The sequence below is a fragment of the Ursus americanus genome, chromosome 5 (genome assembly GCF_024610735.1).
Source record: "Ursus americanus isolate L20-20 chromosome 5, mUrsAme1.1.p, whole genome shotgun sequence".
In the NCBI taxonomy this organism is placed as follows: domain Eukaryota; kingdom Metazoa; phylum Chordata; class Mammalia; order Carnivora; family Ursidae; genus Ursus; species Ursus americanus.
The window spans coordinates 12125394-12144625 of NC_142131.1; the positions used below are offsets into that span (position 1 = coordinate 12125394).

General features: G+C 37.6%; 1 protein-coding gene across 4 annotated transcripts in view; it reads right to left on the reverse strand.

Annotated features, from left to right (window-relative positions):
• Window positions 1-19232, reverse strand: part of RGMB (repulsive guidance molecule BMP co-receptor b) — a 1123009-nt gene that overhangs the window by 128767 nt on the left and 975010 nt on the right. For all 4 annotated transcript variants that reach the window (XM_087861962.1, XM_045808346.2, XM_087861964.1 and 1 more), the window contains 2 exons: window positions 3958-3993; window positions 973-1033 (listed from right to left, as the gene is read on the reverse strand). The gene's annotated coding sequence lies outside the window, so the exon portion shown is untranslated. The remainder of the gene's footprint in view (window positions 1-972; window positions 1034-3957; window positions 3994-19232) is intronic.

Consider the following 19232-nt stretch of genomic DNA (forward strand, 5'->3'; position numbering starts at 1 on the left):
CAAAATAACATATAACATCATGTTACTCCTCCTCTAAATACCTCAGTATTTAACACTTAAGGATAAAGACATTTTCCTATATTATCACAATGCCATTTTCACTCCCAAGAATTTAAAAAGTGGTATAACATACAATAACATCTAAAATAGAGTACAGATTAAAAATTTTTAATTGTCCTTTAAATGTCCTTTATAGCTTTTTTAAAAATCCAATCAAGGTTCATGTATTACATTTAGTTTTGATATACTTTCAGCCTTCCTTCATTTGGAACCACTTACAAAAATTATTTATTTATTTATTTATTTATTTATTTATTTATTTATTTATTTATTTAGAGAGAACGGGGGAGAGGAAGAGAGAGAATCTCAAGCAGACTCCCTGCTGAGTGTGGAGTCCAATGTGGGGCGATCCCAGACCCTGAGATCATGACCTGAGCCTAAACCAAGAGTCGGACACTCAATTAACTGAGCCACCCAGGTGCCCCTGGAGCTACTTTTTATCTTTTATGACAGAGACAGGTTGAAGAGTATAGTCCAGTTGTCTTTGAATAGCTTACAGTTTGGATGTTACTGTTTATTTCCTCATGATTAGATTCTAGAAATTTTGTTGACAATACTACATAGGCGGCATTGTATACTTGCCATTTCATCATCTCTGGAGGCACATAATACTAAATTTAATCACTTGGGTAAAGTAGTTTATGAAAGCTCTTTTTCACAAAGGTACCATTTCTCCTTTCTAAGTTAACTAACCTATGAGGTAATTCTATGTCCTCATATAAATAATGTGAATATTCTGTTTTCCAGCACACTTTCACCGAATGATTTTAGCATCAATGGCTTCATCCAGAATGGGTCCCCAAATAATGATAAGGATGGAAATATATAATTTTTAAATGAAAAGCTCATTTTTCTACTTACATGGGGGGATGAATAAACGAAGACTGAAAAGAGGAGAATACACTCCCTTACCTGCTTGCACTTATGACTTCTCCAGAATCACCTTCCATCCATTTCTCGCTGGGCACCAAGTCTGTAAAAATTACATAGATTAACCAGATAGAGGGGCAATTTCATTAATATAAATTTATTTTATAATTTCAAATTTATAGCACTTATTTTTTATTCATCCAATTTGTGAGATCCATGAGCCTGTTTCAATGAACATAATAACTTGATATTGGGGTCTCTGGATGGTATTTGAGGTCATGGCAGTTTCAACACCCAACTTATAGTTGAATTTTGTTTGGTTATCCAGTAAAAAAAAAAGTACGAATTTTGTAAAAGATAGCAGTTTATTGTGAAGTCTCAAGACGTTATTAGTTAACCACTCCGGAAGCCTGAAAGGGATGCAAATGACAGTTTTAATTTTGAGTTGCATGGAATAGCAATATATAAAAAATAGTTTGCATTTCTTATCAATAAATATGTTAGATTAGAAGTAATCTAAACCTAAAATGATGATTACAGCTAATTATAATTTAATGTTATCAATATGTTATGAATTTGCTCATTGTGGCAAAAGTAAGCAGATATACCTAAGTCTTGCCTGGCATGTAATTTAACTTAAACCACATTTGTTGCCATAAAACTGTATAGTTGTTTTTTGTTTTGTTTTTTTTTTTTTTTAAGATTTTATTTATTTGAGAGAGAGAGAGAGAGATATCACAGGCCAGGGGGAGAGGCAGAGAAAGAGGGAGAAGCAGACTCCTTGCTGAGCAGGAAGCCCGGATGCAGGGCTCGATCCCAGAACGCTGAGATCATGACCTGAGCCAAAGGCAGACACTTAACCTACTGAGCCACCCAGATGTCCCAAAAATGTGTAGTTTTTGTTTGAATTGAGTGCTATAGGCCTGATTTTGAACAAGATTAGTATAAAAATAAACATTCTTGTTCAGTACCATATTCAAATGTGTATGAAGAGAATATAGGTAAGCTTCTCATAAAAGTGCTGGACCACGTAGCACTGATGAAGGGGTTAAAGCTTTCCAGTGTGTTGAAGCCAGAGACCTGTGATGGCCCACAGGCCTCTATTCTTCCCTGGCCTCTTCTCTTTCTATTGCCCTCTTGATTTAGCCCACCAGGTATGCTCCATCCTGCCTTAGGGCCTTTGCATCTGCTGTCCCTCTGGCTCTCTCCCCACTGCCTTCATGTCTTTATTAAGCCACATCTTTTCAGACAGATGCACTCTAATCTCCTGATTGATTTTGTAGCCTCTGCTTAATTTTCCTGTTACCCTTATAAAATTTTCATATTATATAGTTAACCTTTTTCATTTCTTTTCTCTCTTTCTTTTCCTTTCTCCCTCTCTCTCTCTACCTTTCTTTCTTTCTCTTTTTTCTTTCTTTCATCACCATTGGAATATAAATTTAATGGAGGGCAGGGATTTTTGTCTGTTTCTGTTTATTCTTGAATTCTGAGACCTGAGGACTGTTCTCAACATATAATATGCACTCTGTGAATATTTGTTAAATAAGTATGTACTATACTTTAAAATAAAGGTATATATGTTTTATATATAAAATATATAATATTTATTTTAAAAAAGGAAATTCATATCAAATGTTTGTAAACTCTCTGAAGGGCTATGTAGAACTCTAGGGTTTTACAAGTGCGGTTTGAAACCAATTGCTAAAGACTTTGTTCTTTGCCTTATTTCTAGAAATTGAGGGTTGTGTAGGAAGCCCAGGAGTGAGGGGGGAAGGAGCAAACTTGTGGCATCCTTCCAAACTGTTTCTTTCAACAAAAGGTATCACAAAATATAGCACTGCTACGTATCAGTGTTCTCACCTAACTGCTCGATTCCATTCTAAATATAAATAAAAAATTTAAAACCACCTTATTTCTCCCTCTACTACAACTTAAAGCTGCATCGTTAAGAAATTAATAGAATAGTTCCCTTTTCAAGCTCTATGTAGATTATTAGAACACGAATGGCTTTTACGTATCATCAAATACAGATGCCTCATTTCCAGGTTAGACAACAGGCCTCAGTAATCATCTAGCTGAGGACTAGAAACTAACCAAGATTAAAACCAGGTCTTCTGCAGCACACTTGAGTTCTCTCTTCCATACGTGCATGAGATGACATGATCTGTTTTTATACACTATAGAGATATTTGAAAATAGAACAATAGCTCAATCGTGCATCCCTTCATAAGAAGGGATGGCTTAGAGAAAGGATCACGGTAAAAGGACACGCTCAGGCGTCCTCCTATATCTAAAGGCCAGTCTTGTAGCCTATCTGTTCCGATGAGGAGTCCAAGAACCCACTGAACTACTATTTTCATCACCATCGCATTTAGGTTCACATAAGAACTTGGCATTCTTTAAAAGAAACTTTTTTGCCAAGGAAGAGAGAAGTACATAAAACTTGGAATAAGAATTGGACTTAAAAAGGGGAATATCATGCAATTTTCTTTTTGTTGTACCAACGAAAGCAATACTGACAAGATAGAATTAACAGCATGCCAGCTGATAAGCTCTCCAGTATCCTCCAATAAAACCTTTGTGCTGTGGAAGAGAACTTCAAAGCAGGTAGAAATGTGAAGGAGATCTGAATATAATTATATTTAAACGCAGTTTTGAAGATTAAATACTTTCTGGGTTTCCAGAGTCTCATTAGTTTCATTTTTCAAAATATGTAGGAAAAGAAATATGAATGTGGTTTTTCATCAGTGGAAAATCATTATGAAATTGTATTGGGAAGAAAATCAGTTTTTTTAAAACAAACATTCAGATCCAAATAATTATTTAATATTATAAAACCCATATTTAAATATCCAAATAATTTGTAGAAAAACTAAAATAAAAAACTTCAAATGAAGTGTAAGTTTGTCACGATATGTCTTCTTCATATATTATTTTACCACAAGCCTCTCTTGGGTGTGAAGGAAAGCCTCAGACTATGAGGGCAGTGGAAGGATGCAATTATGTCCAGATTTGTGGAGTACATACCCGCACTCGGTCTTTTTCTCTGTCATTAGCCAAGATCTGTGAAGTAAAAATAAAAATGCATTTTTGCTCATGTACACTTAAGTAATTTTAATGTTTTCAAGTTTGTTCATTTAAAATACTATTTTTTTAAAGATTTTATTTATTTATTTGACAGAGAGAGACAGCCAGCGAGAGAGGGAACACAGCAGGGGAGTGGGAGAGGAAGAAGCAGGCTCATAGCGGAGGAGCCTGATGTGGGGCTCGATCCCAGGACTCCGGGATCACGCCCTGAGCCGAAGGCAGCCACCTAACGACTGCGCTACCCAGGCGCCCCTAAAATACTATTTTTATTTTACCCTTTTATCTTTTCCCCTATTTTTTCCCCTAGGAATTAAAAATGACACACTAGACTATACTAGTGATATGAAGAATGTAACAATATGGAAGAATATGGAGTAAACCAAATACGTCTTTCTGGATCCTGCTTTCTGTCCAACCCCACCCCTGTTCTCAAACCTCTTCATTTTCCCTTCATGCTCAGAAACAAATCTCTGTAATGGTTTTGTTTTTTCTTCCAGTGTTTGAATTTTGAAATGGAAGAGAGAAGGGAGAAATATTAAAACAGACTACTAGAAGTCTAGATTCACATAGATGCTTAGTATTCCCGCTAGAACTATTGCCCTGCCATTGGAAGTACAAAATCATAAAACGACTTTGGAAAGTCATACAGTATAATTTATTGAAGTTGACTTAGCCATACCCTATAAAACTTTTGGGATTAGAAATGAGACAAGAATTCTTGCACTCACCACTTCTACTCAGCTTTATACTATAGTTCTAGCCAGAGCAGTAAGGTTTGAAAAAGGAAGTGTGATTGGAAAATAATAAATAAAATTGTCATTATTAGTGGATGATACATTTCCTCATGTAGAAAATCCCAAGAGTCTACAGTTAATGGTCAGTGAAAAACAATCAGTTTTATTCTAACCAACAAAGACTATAATATATTAAAAATTAAAAAACAATTTAAATGCTCTTTATAAATAGCATCAAGAAGTATCAAGTACTTAGGCAAATCCACAAAAAAGAAAACTAGAAAGAATTATTGAGACACTCATAGACTTAAATAAATGGAGGGATATTCACTGATGAAAAGAGTCAACATTTTAAAGATATCAATTCCCCTAAATCAATCTATGGACTCATTGCATTTCCACTCAAAATCTCAGCATTTTTTTTTTTTTTTAGTGGAAACTAAAAAGCTGATTCTAGAATTTACACGGCGAATCAGAGGGCACAAAAGAGCCAAGACAATCTTTAAGAAGGATAAAGTTGAAATACAAACTACTGAACATCAAGGCTTAACATGAAGTTAGAACAATTAAGACATTAACACCGTACAATGTATACATGAAAACCCAATGTAAATAAGTAGAAAACCCAGATAGAGCCTCACATGCGGATGCTATGTGACACAGTCAGCACTGCAGAGCAGTGGGGAAAGAACAGTTCTTTCAATGATTGGTGCTGGGTTTGTTCAGTATCTCTGGACAGTGGGGTGGGGGCAGGAACTTGACAAGCTCCCTTCCTCTCACCCTATACAGCGCACAAAGCAATTCCAGGTGGATTGTTTTTGGGTTTTGTTTTAAGATTTTATTTATTCATTTGAGAGAGAGAAAGACAGAGAGACAGAGAGAGCACAAGCAGGCGGAGAGGGAGAGGGAGAAGCAGATTCCCTGCCGAGCTGGGAGCCTGATGTGGGAGTGGATCCCAGGACCTGGAGATCATGACCTGGGCCTAAGGGATGCTTGACCTTCTGAGCCACACAAGTGCCGTAAGGTGGGTTGTAATTATACATGTGGAAGGCTAAGAAAGATGGCATTTCCTAGATAATATACAGGAGTATCTTTTTGACCTTAAGATAATGAAAGATTTCTTAAACACAGTTGCAAAAATCACTAGCTATAAAGGGTAAGATTGATAAATTAAAATACATTGAAACTAGAATCTTCTATCAAAATATCCTTTTAATAGACTGAACAGGTAAGCCATTGTTTATGTTTTAAAAAGTCAAGATCTGCGAATGTTTTTATTCCACAAACACCTCTTTTGTTTATATTTTTAGATAGGATCATCCCTTACATTTATTTGCAAATGTTAATTATGCTAATTTTAAAATGGTTTCTACTTACTCACGGATTTTCATTTTTCTGTTTACAGAGTTTCTTCCTTTCACTGTGTTTGGGTTTTGTAAATTATGATTATTCCTTGTTTATTTCACATTGGCGTTTAAACTTCCTGATTCCCCATTTGTGAATGAAGGTTCTCATTAGAGCAACTGCCCTCCCGTTGTTGTGAAAGAGGTTTCGTTTGTGCCTCTGGGGTGGGAAGTGCAGGTGATGTGTCTTTTCAGTTTGTGAGTTCGTCCTGCTCTTGGTAAATGCCTCTGCAATCCCATTTCTTGCATTCATTGCTTCAGTCCAGAAGTAAATGCTACTCTTACTTCTCAACTATTGTTCAGCATAAGCAGACGTGGAAGAAGGTGCTGCCCCACCATGTTGCTGCATGTGTCTTCCCCACTTCTCCTGGTGATCACCACCAAGCCCTACCCATTCTTTGCATCTATTTACTCTTCATTTGGAACACCTCTCAGATTTCATGGAATTCTTCTCCTTTCCATGGTTAGGCTATGCTTTCTCCAGTCTTCACGGCTGGTCTCAGGGCATGCTACCTGATACTCAGGAGGGCCCTGCGCTTGGTTGAACGTTGCCATCTTGAAATTCTTAATGATTTTTAAACAATGGTGCTGGATTTTCATTTTGCACTGGGACTACCCAAACATGTAGCTGGGCCTGTCTAATATGGCTTTCACTACACCCTTGATTCCTTAATTGCTTTTAGGATTCCTCAAACATTTTCTTCTGCTATAGTAATTTTTTCCTGTATCCAACGCAATTCTTTTTTTTTTTTATCTTGTAAGCTTCACGGAGGTATAAGATTCACTTATTTTAAGTGTACAGTACAACGATGATTACTCAGTTTACAGAGTTATGCACGTAACCATCACAACAATCAAGTTCCAAAACATTTCTAGTACTGCGAACAGATTTCATGTGCCCAATTCTAGTTACTTCCTGTTTTCATCACCAGCTCTGCACTTTTTATATCTTAAAGGAATTTTTAAAAAAATACGAATTCTTAGGGGGGGCTGTGTGTGTGTGTGCTCACGCGGGTGTATATCTGAATGGTAAATTTCTCTTCAAGGAAGTTGAGGAAGAACCTTAAAGGAAATGATTGCCTCCAAAAAAGGAGTGTGTGAAAATAGCAATCTGAGCAGCCAGTCACCTTTCTTTTCTTTTTCTAATAGGTAGATAGCGAGAAGCCATTTTGTGTGAACTCAAGTCTGGTGACAAGATAGTGAATAGGATCTGTTCAGAATTAGGAACTTCTAGCTGAAGAAAACCTGTTTGTTTTTGTTTTCTTTTGTATTAAAAAATAATTTCAAAATAATATAACCATACTACTTAGAATCATAAACTGGTTCATTGGTAAACTCAATAAAACAGTAATTAGAGATATATTATACCAAGCAGACTTTTACTCATTCTACTTTTGATTTTAATTTGTATAAAATATTTCCTTTTTCTGATTATAAAACTCCTTAATGGCGATATTTATAGATGTGCACAACATAGAATGATATATGGAGAAAAAAAATGTCCAATTATTCAAATACTGTATCACATTTTCTCCTAATATTTGTCTTTGCAGATATGTGTTTATCTACTGGGTTTTTCTGTTTGTTTCAATATGGGATCATAACTCATATACAATTTTCTCCTTGTTGTTTCCTATGTATGTGATCATTTATACGCATTCATAAATACTCTTCAAAAACATAATTTATCTGTGTGAGTGGCAGCTAACCTTGGACAAAGAGTCTTGGAGCAGGGTGTTAAATACTGTTCTGACTGTGAGAGTCATTAGCACCTGTTTGTGACAAAGATCTTTCTAGATGGCTCTGTAGCAAGGAGACTGACTCAAGGTGATAAAAATTCTTTTGTAGGCCACCCCCTTAACAAAACTCTAATGATGAAACAGGCTTGAGAGGTAGAAGATCCTTTTAACTAATTTACTTAGGCATCCTCCATTTCTTAAATACGAGATTGCTTTCTACGTCTTTCTTTCTTTCTCTCTCTCTCTCTTTTTTTTTTTGATATGATTCCATTTATTTGAAATGTCCATAATAAGCAAATCCATAGAGACAGAAAGTAGATTAGTGGCTTCCAAGGGCAAGGGGATGGGGAATGACTGCTAATAGGTTAAGGGTTTCTTTTGGGGGATGATGAAAATGTTCTAGAATTAGATGGTAGCACATTGTAAAGAAACTTAAAAATCATGGGGTTGTACATTTTTAAAAGGTGAATTTTGTAGAATATGAATTATATATATTTCTTAACAAGTTTCCATTGTAGTATTTATTTGCATGTGTCTGCTCCCAAGAAATTTTTATTCCATAAAGGTGAGATCTATACTCAGTGCAATTCCTAACACATAGTAGGTGTTCAATAAAAGTTTACCGGTAAAAGAATGAGGGGGAGACAAAAACAAAGTACTGTTTTTGTTCTTACTCACTATTTTGGCCACTGAATAAGCCTGCTAATCTCCCCGAATGCAGAAAGCAGAAAGAGATATAATTTAATTAGATAAGTCCTATAAAGACATACAACCTCACTTGGCAAGGTGCCTGACACATAATAACCACTCTATAAATAAGGATATTATTATTAATAAAAATAATCTGTCTCCATATAGTCAGAAGCCTGAGCCCTCAGCCCTGGAGGCCAGGAACAAGTCGTAGTTACAAAGGGGTAGCAGTTGTGGCCCCCACACCCAGGGATGGGGACAGGCACAGGCTTTCTCTAGTCTGGTTTGTCCAGTTGGAAGCTAGCTTGGAGTACCCCTCGAGCCACCCTTCTTTTCATCTGCAGATATAATATTGAACACTGTAGCTCAGTCCTGTCAGTCTAAATTACATTAGGAGGATTAGGAGACGCTCTGCAAGGAGAAAACAGGATTTGGCAATTTGATTTCAGGAAGACTTGAAAGGTCAGAGATGGAAGGCCAAGGTGGAGGAAAAGGGCTTTGAGCTTCTGCAGTGAAAACCACCAATCAGAGCAAGAATGGCCATGTCTTCTGTGAGAATCACCAACATGATAGAATTTTGTCTATTTGAGGGGGTGGGAGATACAACTGAAGCGTCTAAAAGGAACAGTTTTGGTTAATCTTGTTGTTGTCATATGATTTCTAATTAAAATAGTACTTTTGGCTCATCAAAACAATTTCCTTATTTAGTAATACTAAAAAGTTATTTTAATTTCCCCTTAGTGTTTTTCATTATATTTTTGTTAAATTTTATCCAAAGCCACTTTTTAAAACAGTGCTAAAATTTTTATGCTTTAAATAAAATCTCTTTCCTTCTTATAAGCAATTGGCAACTATACAAGAAGTTAACAAAATACTTTTACGTATGGGAGGTTTTCTAGAATACATTATTTACACAGAGTCGCTTATTTTATAACTAGTTCTCGTGTCATGTTTTGTTTGCAGATGCAAGGTTTTTTTAAAAACCAAATATAGTTCTAAATAAATAGATTTAAGCCTGAAGTAAAACCCTGTATTCTTGTTCATTAAGTGGTTATTATTCCGTGCTTGGTGTCTGACCCTGGATGAGTTACCCAACATTCTGAGCTGTAATTTCCTATAAAATCTATAAAGTGAAAATAATTAATAGTATTCTGTTTACAGAGTTCTTATGAGGATTAAATGAGAAAATGAATGTAAGCATTAAACATAGGATGGGGTGCATAGTAAATGCTCAGTAAATAGTTTAAAAAAATTGAGTGTGCGAATATGAGAAACAGTCCAGCAGGCATTGTTTTCCTGGCAGACTATGTTTATATGACTGTGCATAAAGATTGTAAACATCTGTGCCTTGGTTGCCATTTTCCTGATTTATTTAACCATGTGGATTTTGTCAACTATTTTCAACTAATCAGACACAGGCAATGCCATCCACACGGCACAGATGGCTTCTTCAATCCATCAGCGATGCCTGGGCGTGGCAATGCTGGGACTGGGCACTTTAAAAGTTAGAGGCGAGGAAATTTGAGCTTTCGAATCTTGAGATTCCTGGAATGTTTTTAAACTCCTGAGTGCTTCACCTCCGATACTGGAAAAGTGGATTTTTCTAAATATATATATTTTTACAGAGTCAGCACCGTCAGGGCTGCCTGACTCATTAGGCCATGTTCTGAGTCTGCGATAGGAAAGAAGCAAGGGAGAAAGGCTGAGAGAGTGAAATAAAACAATTAAATGTCTGCTTCACTGCTCGTTTTTATTACCAAAATATTAAGAAAATGTAGAGGTCGGAGCAGAAGTTTTCTGACAGAGTCTACCTGCAGAAGGGTTCTATTCTGATTGTGGACAAATCAGAAAACAGAGAACAGGAAACAAAATTTCTCCTAAGCCTCCCACTCAAAGATAACTACCCTTGACATTTTGATTACGTCCTTCTTTATGATTATTTATGTACATATATGCACACATATGTGTGTATATATTCATGCACACGTATACATGTGTATTTTGCAAATAATAGAATCACACTGGAAAGTATTTTGTCACCTGCTTTTCCACTTCATAAGGTAGTCCTAAAATTCTTTCACATCATTTAAAAGTTCTCCTTCATGATTCTTTTAAATAGATGTAAATAATCCACCACAGAAATGAAATGTGACTTCCTTAATCTCCTAATTTTTGAGAGTTAGTTTTCAATCTTATTGCTATTGTTAAACAACGACTGTTAAACAGTTTTTAGCTAAAAGAGAAAATTTTGGAAGGAGTGAGTGAGTAGCATAACAAGTTTTCTATTCCAACAAGGTTATCCCATCAAATTATTGTATTTGAAATCGCTTACCAGCAATAGAGAACAACACAAGGGAATCAAAACAAGTTTCTAAGACAAAATGCAAGAAAAACAGGAGCTACACGCTCCAGAGAGTAGAGAGAGTAGATAATATGGATGCATGCTGAGTTTCTCTGCACAGGCAATTCTCACTTTGCACAGGAGTGCAGGACAGTGAAAACAGCCATGCAGACTGAAACCGTGCAAAGTAAACTCATAGTGAATGAGAAAATGTAAGATTGCTCCATGACCTTTAAAAATTTCTATCAAACGTTGAAAATTCTCTATTGGTTATGAAAGTACTGTACAGTGAAACAAAAAAGAATAGCTGGGGCGTCTGGGTGGCTCAGGGGGCGCCTGGGTGGCTCAGTCGTAAAACATCTGCCTTCAGCTTAGGTTATGATCCCTGGGTCCTGGGATGGAGCCCCGCATCAGGCTCCCTGTGCAGCGGGAAGCCTGCTTCTCCCTCTCCCACTCCGCCTGCTTGTGTTTCCTCTCTCGCTGTCAAATAAATAAATAAAATCTTTAAAAAAAAGAATAGCAAAACTAATGCTTATTTAGTACATCGTAACATAAAATAGTACAAATATTGAGAATTCAATGTTTTATTTCTTTGTAAAAAACTTATCAAAAGTTGTTTGAACAGCGATTGCCATATTCTTGTAAATAACTTACGATGTATTCAATGCACCTCTTCTATGCCTTGGCAAATTTTGATTAGCTTCTGACATTTAATCCTTGACTCTTTTAGTCTCAGGCAGTATCTCTGAGAGTGCCTTTGATGTGAAATCTTTTGCCAACATCAGGCATTTCCTATGGGACACCTGCCTCCTCTTTGTCACAGCCATTTTCCTCATTTACGTCCATGAGCTGGCCTTCCCGAAACTCCTCTAACTGCACATCTAGAGTGTCCCCCACTGTGGTAGAACCAAGATTACCACCATCAGCCATTTCTCCTCTAACTCCATGAATGTTAGACTCCAATTTCATTTTAGCATTATCACCTTTCATTTCTTTGCTGTACTTTCATCTTTGTTGGCCAATTCCCTCTCTTATTATTCATTTTTGTAAAATTTCATGGAGATTTATCACTGGGATACAAAGAGGCAAAACTACCTGCTTTGCTGCCTGTATGTGACTGAGTAACACAGGCAGAGACCCATCACTGACGAACTTTGAAAGAAATGACATGACTGGCCACTGATCAGGACAGGCCTCTGCTAGTCACATAGCGATTTATGGACGAAAAAACCAGCAGCAAAATTTGTACTTTATACAAGTACTCACAGTTAATGTACTGTGGTAATAGAAATGCGGACCAGGTTGTCAGGGATCAGTGTAATTTAACTAAACCGTGGTACCTGCATGGTGCATACTGGGACTGCAAAGTGAGGACCACCTGTCTATATTTACAAACAATGATTGAGGGGATGGCTTTCCAAACTGGTTTTGATAGGCTGTGAATGGCAGTACCTCTCTCTATTCCAAGCAATTTGGCAGGCAATGTTGGTTTTATGGACTCTGAAGGAAATGCTGCACTTCGTTTTTTTTTTTTTTTTTAAAGATTTTATTTATTTATTTGACAGAGATAGAGACAGCCAGCGAGAGAGGGAACACAAGCAGGGGGAGTGGGAGAGGAAGAAGCAGGCTCATAGCGGAGGAGCCTGACGTGGGGCTCGATCCCATAATGCCGGGATCACGCCCTGAGCTGAAGGCAGACGCTTAACCGCTGTGCCACCCAGGCGCCCCTGCACTTCGTTTTTTAACTATAGCATCCCACATAAAGGGGAGAATTGTGCTGATGAGGTGACTTGCTGCAATGGGACAGAATGTAGAAACTGTAATTCTTCCTCCTCTGATGTCACAGCACAACAGAGCTCAGTGAGGCTCAGTCCAACATGGGGATCTGATTGTTTCCTAGGATCCTCATACCCTGACAGTACCCCCACCCACCTCATGGATAGTGACAACAAAAAGGCTCAAGTCCTAGAGGGCCCAAACTCTGTGATAGTTCCAATAGGATACAACTTTGAAGTCAAGGTCAGGTCAACGGTGTTAAACATGGGGGTGGGGGGAGTGGAGGGACAAGGAACCAAGAATGTTGAGGAATTTACAGGCAAGTCTATAAACAAAGAAGATTGATGGTGGCTGAAGACAAACAGAGAATTCACTGGAAAGAAGACGAAATGGTCTTATGAAGTAAGGGCTGGGGACCCTGCAGAGATTCCCCACGGGGTCTTGACATGTCGCTCCAATTATCTTTGTACCACAGTGTCTGTCACATAAAAATGCCTTACAGATGTTTGTTAAACGAAGCAGGAATTATTGTTGGGATTCCACCACAAAGACAAGCATTTTTTTTTAATGTCAATTTTGGAGAAATAATATTTTAATAAAACCTAGATTAAATTTGAGTTATGGCATAGGACACACGAATAATAAAATGGACCAAAGATGGAGGTTAAGCAGAAGGGTATTCAATGGGAAATTCATTTTTTCTCTCTGTCTGATGGTTTGTGCTCCTCTGCACCGTCCCCCCGGCAGTCAGAGTGATCTTTTGGAAACGTAATTCATATTGTATAGTTTCTTGCTTAAAATTTTCCAGTGGCATCCCTTGCACAAAGATTAAAATCTAAAGTGTTTATCATGGCTCACAAAGCCTCTGTAATCTGATCCCTAACAAATTCTCTGATCCTACCTCTTACCTCTCTCCTCCACCACTTTGCCCAATGCTCCCATATTCTTTTGGTACATTAGCCTTTTTTTTTTTTTTCCTATTCCACAAACAGGGCAAGTTCACTGTGATCTTAGGATCTTTGCTCTTGCAGTTACCTCTGTTTGGCAAGTTCTATCCATAGATTTTCACATGGAAAAATTATGTTTTAAAAGATTTTATTTATTTATTAGAGATACAAAGGGAGAGCATGAGCTGGGGGAGGGGCAGTACATGGAAAAGCTTTAACACTATTTTTGAAGTAAGGGATGTGTGATAACAACACTCCCTATAGGAAAAATGCCAGAAGATGAATCATCTGCATCAGTCAGGGTAAATTGGGTATGCCGCAGCAACAAATAGTCCCCCAAATCTCACTGGCTTAAAACAACAAAGGTATATTTTTTGCTCACGCTACACGGGCAGTGTGGATTGGCAACAAGGTTCTACCCATCGCTGAGATGCTAACATTTTACGATATCACCAACTCGACATGAGGTTTCAGGGTCTGCCATGTCAGAAGAAGATGAGACAGATAGTAGAGCATTGTCAGTTAAATGGCTTATCCTAGAAATAACATAAATCATTGCTAGGATTTTATTGACTGTAAGTCTGGATCTGCTGTTTCCATCTTTTTATTAGGCCTTGTTGACAGGGACTAAATTTTCTTATTGGGATTTTCAAAATAATTTGAAGTACTTTTAACAATTTAGATTCCTGGGTCCCACCTTTCAAGGTCTGATTTAATTGGTGTGGGATGGGGCGTGGTCATCACTTTATCTGCATCCCTTCCAGTAAGTAAGCTGCAGGTGATGTAGAGACCACACTGGGAAAAACACACCTCTAGAGACTAGAATAATGGTTGGTCTATTGTAAGGGCTTAATAGATATTTTTTGACTGACTGTACAATTAGGGTTCCTTTATAAATAAAGATTTAAAGGAATGAATCAGTGATTTAAAAGAAAAGAATCTGTGTATACCAAGTTACATTAGGAGAAAGAGAAAGGCCCAGATTTCTATTCATCCACCCTTAAATAACTCCCAATTTTGGGAGGAGGTAATGCTGGGACTTTCTTTCACTTTGGGCATGTCACTAGGTTGATCCACACAGCATCCCAGCTGTATCATATATCTTGTTCGGGAAAGAGGCACAAGTCTAATGATACTAAAAAAAAAAAAAAAAAAAAAAAAAGTGGATGAATTCTTTGACTCATTCCATTTGAAATGAACTATGGAGAAAGCAAATCCAACCTCACGGAATTAGAAGTTACTTTAATTACGTGAAGTACAGCCTACATTTCTTTGACAATGATAGATAATAACCTCCTTTTTATGTTGTATTAAAAATCTAATGGGCAACAACTTTATGTCCTTAACTAACTGGCAAATAAACTCTCTTGTCACTTATTTCTGTGTTATTTTCACACTCTGATCACAGAATAAGAATGCTAGGAGTAAAGATCAAAATGACATCATAAAAAGAGAGGCGTAAATGTATACTTTTTAAATGAAGCTAATGCTCCATTATGCTCCCATTCCCTTGAAAAGCTCAAGTATTTAAAAACCAGATCTGCTGCATTTTCAATACTCAGTCTTTTCTCTGAAAGGAAGTTTCAGGCTGAAATTCTCCATGGGTGTGTCTTTATATGCATTATATTTTGGCACATAAAATCTGAAAGTGTCTAAAGTATTAAAACTTTCAAGTGAAAAAGACAACAAAAAGCTGGTACTTAAAATATCCATTAATTGTTTTAAAAATTAACCTGCAGGAGGCTTCTATTTTTACAATTGCTGTGAAGTCTTACTTTAATAATGTCACTATTTCCTCCTTCTCTGGGCAAGTTATTCATGATGTTAGACTACTCTTAAAGGCTATGGATAAATATGGGCACTCACACCTTGGAGTGTGAGCTAAAGGTAAGATAACAGGAGAATATTTGTTCAGTTACTATCTTGCTGCAAATACCAGTGCTTTAGATATATAGGTTCTGACTAGTGAATCTAAGTTTTTTAGCTGGGAAAAAAATGGACTGTAATAGGTAATTTTACTTTCGCCTGAAAGTTGATCGAGTTTAGCTGATACTTCTTTAATAGATGGTAACAAACTAAAAGAGCTCAAAGAAATGCAAGAAAATCACATGTACTCAGAGACTTGCTTCTTTCTGTTACGGCATGAAAGTTGTGCTTTTCCTGGATCACATCTGAGAAGGCAACATGTACAGCAGGGGCATAATCTTCTTTCCTACAGGTGTCTCTATAGTGTCACAATATAATGGCTTTATGTATTTAAAATATACCATGAACAGTGATAGTCACGAACATACACGGCAAGGAGATTGGGATGTGTTGGTTCACAGGTCTCATGTCTTCATAAAGCACAGCACGGGATTAAAACTGGCTAAAAATTCTAATGTCTGTATTCCTTAGGACATTAGTGGGACACACACACACACACACATGCATATAGATTTTAAAAATTCAGGGGGTGCCTGGGTGGCTCAGTCATTAAGTGTCTGCCTTCAGCTCAGGTCATGATCCCAGGGTCCTAGGATAGAGCCCCGCATCGGGCTCCCTGCTTGGCGGGAGGCTTGCTTCTCCCTCTCCCAATCCTGCTTGTGTTCCCTCTCTAGCTGTCTCTCTGTCAAATAAATAAATAAAATCTTTTTTTTTTAAGATTTTATTTATTTGACAGAGATAGAGACAGCCAGCGAGAGAGGGAACACAAGCAGGGGGAGTGGGAGAGGAAGAAGCAGGCTCATAGCGGAGGAGCCTGATGTGGGGCTTGATCCCAGAACGCCGGGATCACGCCCTGAGCCGAAGGTAGACGCTTAACCGCTGTGCCACCCAGGCGCCCCAATAAATAAAATCTTAAAAAAAAAATTCAGGTGTAGAGTTGAGCTGATCACATCCCCTATCTCATAGCTCATTATAATTATTCTTTCTGGGGCCAGTCCCTCCATTTCCTTATCTTGTCCCCATTTTCCATGCCTATTTCTTTCTTTCCTCCAAAACATAGCCTAACATGTTTGTTATGCATCTTTGAATGTGTTGTCAAACATGTGTTCTTTTGTGTCCTTGTCTTTTTAATTTTCACAAGTGGGCCTAGGTTATAAATCTTAATCAGTTTTTCTCTGTATCACTCAGGTTCTGTTTATGTTGCTGGCTGTTTTTCTACTCCTTCAGGCCGCTCACTGTTGTATCATTTATTAGGATCTGTGTAGTACTCACACTCGCTTTTCAAAAGCACAATTTGGGTTGTCTTCCCTGATGTTCGCTATTAATGTGTTCATTCTCTACCTCCATCTTTTTCATAATCAAATACGGTTTGTAAATGAAGATTTAACACACCAGAAAGAAGGCAAACAGCAGCCTTTACTAACAATTTCCAGTGAAGTTCTGTAACAGCATAGGAACATCACAGCTCTTTTAATCTAAATACAGCCCCACTGATGTCATAAAGCTATCCTTTAGAGCGCTCATTTGCATTGAAACATAGAAGCTGCTTGCACAGATGTGGGATCAGGGATGCATGAAGAAATACATAAATTTAAAACAACATAAAGCCAGAAGGTGCTGGAATCAGACCTGCTTGTAACATTGGCTTGCTCAGTCACCATGCATGGTCATTAAGTGACTCTACCTTTTTTTTCTTCATAGATCTTAGCCAATATCTCAGAATAGCTTGAGTTTCTTAAGGAAAAGTGATTATTACTATTAAGTAGAACCATTTCCTGTAGTCTTTTTAAGATCTTTGGGTCCTAATGAGGAATGGGGGCCAGGCTGAGGAGGACCTGCTCCTGAGAGCAGCCGGGCTGTACCGCCGTCCCCTGGACCTGCGCCAGGAGGCTATGTCCCTAATCTGCTCAGAAATCGTTCCTTTCTGTCTGTCACTGAGGCCTGAAAACACTCCAGGAATTAGGTACTAATTAATGTCAACACATTATAAATGAAGAAAGAAGGGAAATTGCTTGGACTCATTTCTGAGGAAATTTCCAGCAATTCGCTTCAGTTAAAGTTAATGTGTACCTCAGGGCAGCGCTGAACGAAATCATAAAATGCTGCTCGTGTGGATGAGTGACCTGGAGGTGACCTGAGCGGGCCTCTCGACCAGCATTTGTTTCCATAGCATGTCTATTTTGTTAGGATGCTGCTTATAGCATTTGAGGATCTGATCGGTAGCATCAGACAGGCGAGGAATCCAAAGTACGGCTTCACAAGCTGTAAACTCTAGGTTACCTACAGAAAATTCTAGAAAATAGCTTTCAAAATGGCACTTTCCTGATTTTAGTCTGTTGCTGCTTTATGGACTTCAACGAACAGTTTTTCAAAGACTAGAACAAGTAGATCATTACATGGATTTTACGAAGTCTTCCTCTATTAATCAGAAGCAGATTTTCATATACTGTTTTTATGCCTATAAAATTAGGAACCGGATACTAACATCCAAATCATCATTTTGGGGTATCAGGTTAATAAATGTGTACTAGTATCTCACATACTGAGTCCAATATTGAGTCCAATATGTGAGAAACCAATCGGGTGAGTCTGCAGTCAGGAATGGGAGACTCATTTTGCAGAAAAAGCAGTTGTTACCGTAAGAAATCACAAGGGGTTTCAGTTCTGTGTTCATTGTTGTTTAGGCTTCCTCATCACATTCTATTCCTTTGAGGATGCCCTTGGTGTGCACCTTACTGAACTTGGCCTGAGTAAGAATGTCTGGACTTAGACAGGTAACACCTTGCTGGCTTTGCTTAGGCCTTGAGCTCACTAGAGAAGACTCAATGCCAACCAATCCCTCTATCTCCAGTGCTCAGCACAACATGTGGTCCATAGATTGGGACAAGAGTAACCAAATAAGGAAGACTACAGAGTAATGTAGGCATACCTGTAATGTCAAGCCAAATTTTGACCATAGTAGTAGACTATTGGAGAACTCATTTTAGTGCATGGACTTTAGGGTTAAAAAAAATAGATTTCAGTCCTGAAAACTTGTATGGCCATGGATAAGCAGACTTGAAGTCTCAATTTCCTCATCTGCATATTAGGGTTCAGTCTGTAAATAATGGATTTATGGCAAAAAGGGAAGAGGTCTAGAGTGAAGATTTGTTTGACCACATCAACACCAATGATTTTGCTAAAGTGAAAAAAATAAGATCTAGAAAATTTGGTTCTTAATTAAAAACTGCTTTGATGATATTCTAATATGTGTTTTCCTAAATCTTAATATGATAACAAGAATGAAGTGATTCAAGAAAAAAACATTTTTCTTTGTTTTCCCAAGCACTTAATACAGATTACACATAAGCCTTCATCTGGGTTCTTTCTACAAACCATAGCATATAGGGGATGGGTATGGAAGAACATGCAAATAAAAAAGTCAGGACAAATAAAGCTTATTAAGAAAAATCTGTTTGGAACTTCCTGATTCTATCCATGCATTAATATTCCTGCAAATAATGTGTATAATTTTCATTGCATTTTGTGTAAAGGGCTGGAAGAGAAACAGGAGGAAAGGAGCAAAGATGTGTGGGACTTGTCCTAGGAGAGTAGCAGGCAGACCAGGACTAGACGGAAAAGTCACCCAGGGGGATTAATTCATTTCTAACAGTACTAGT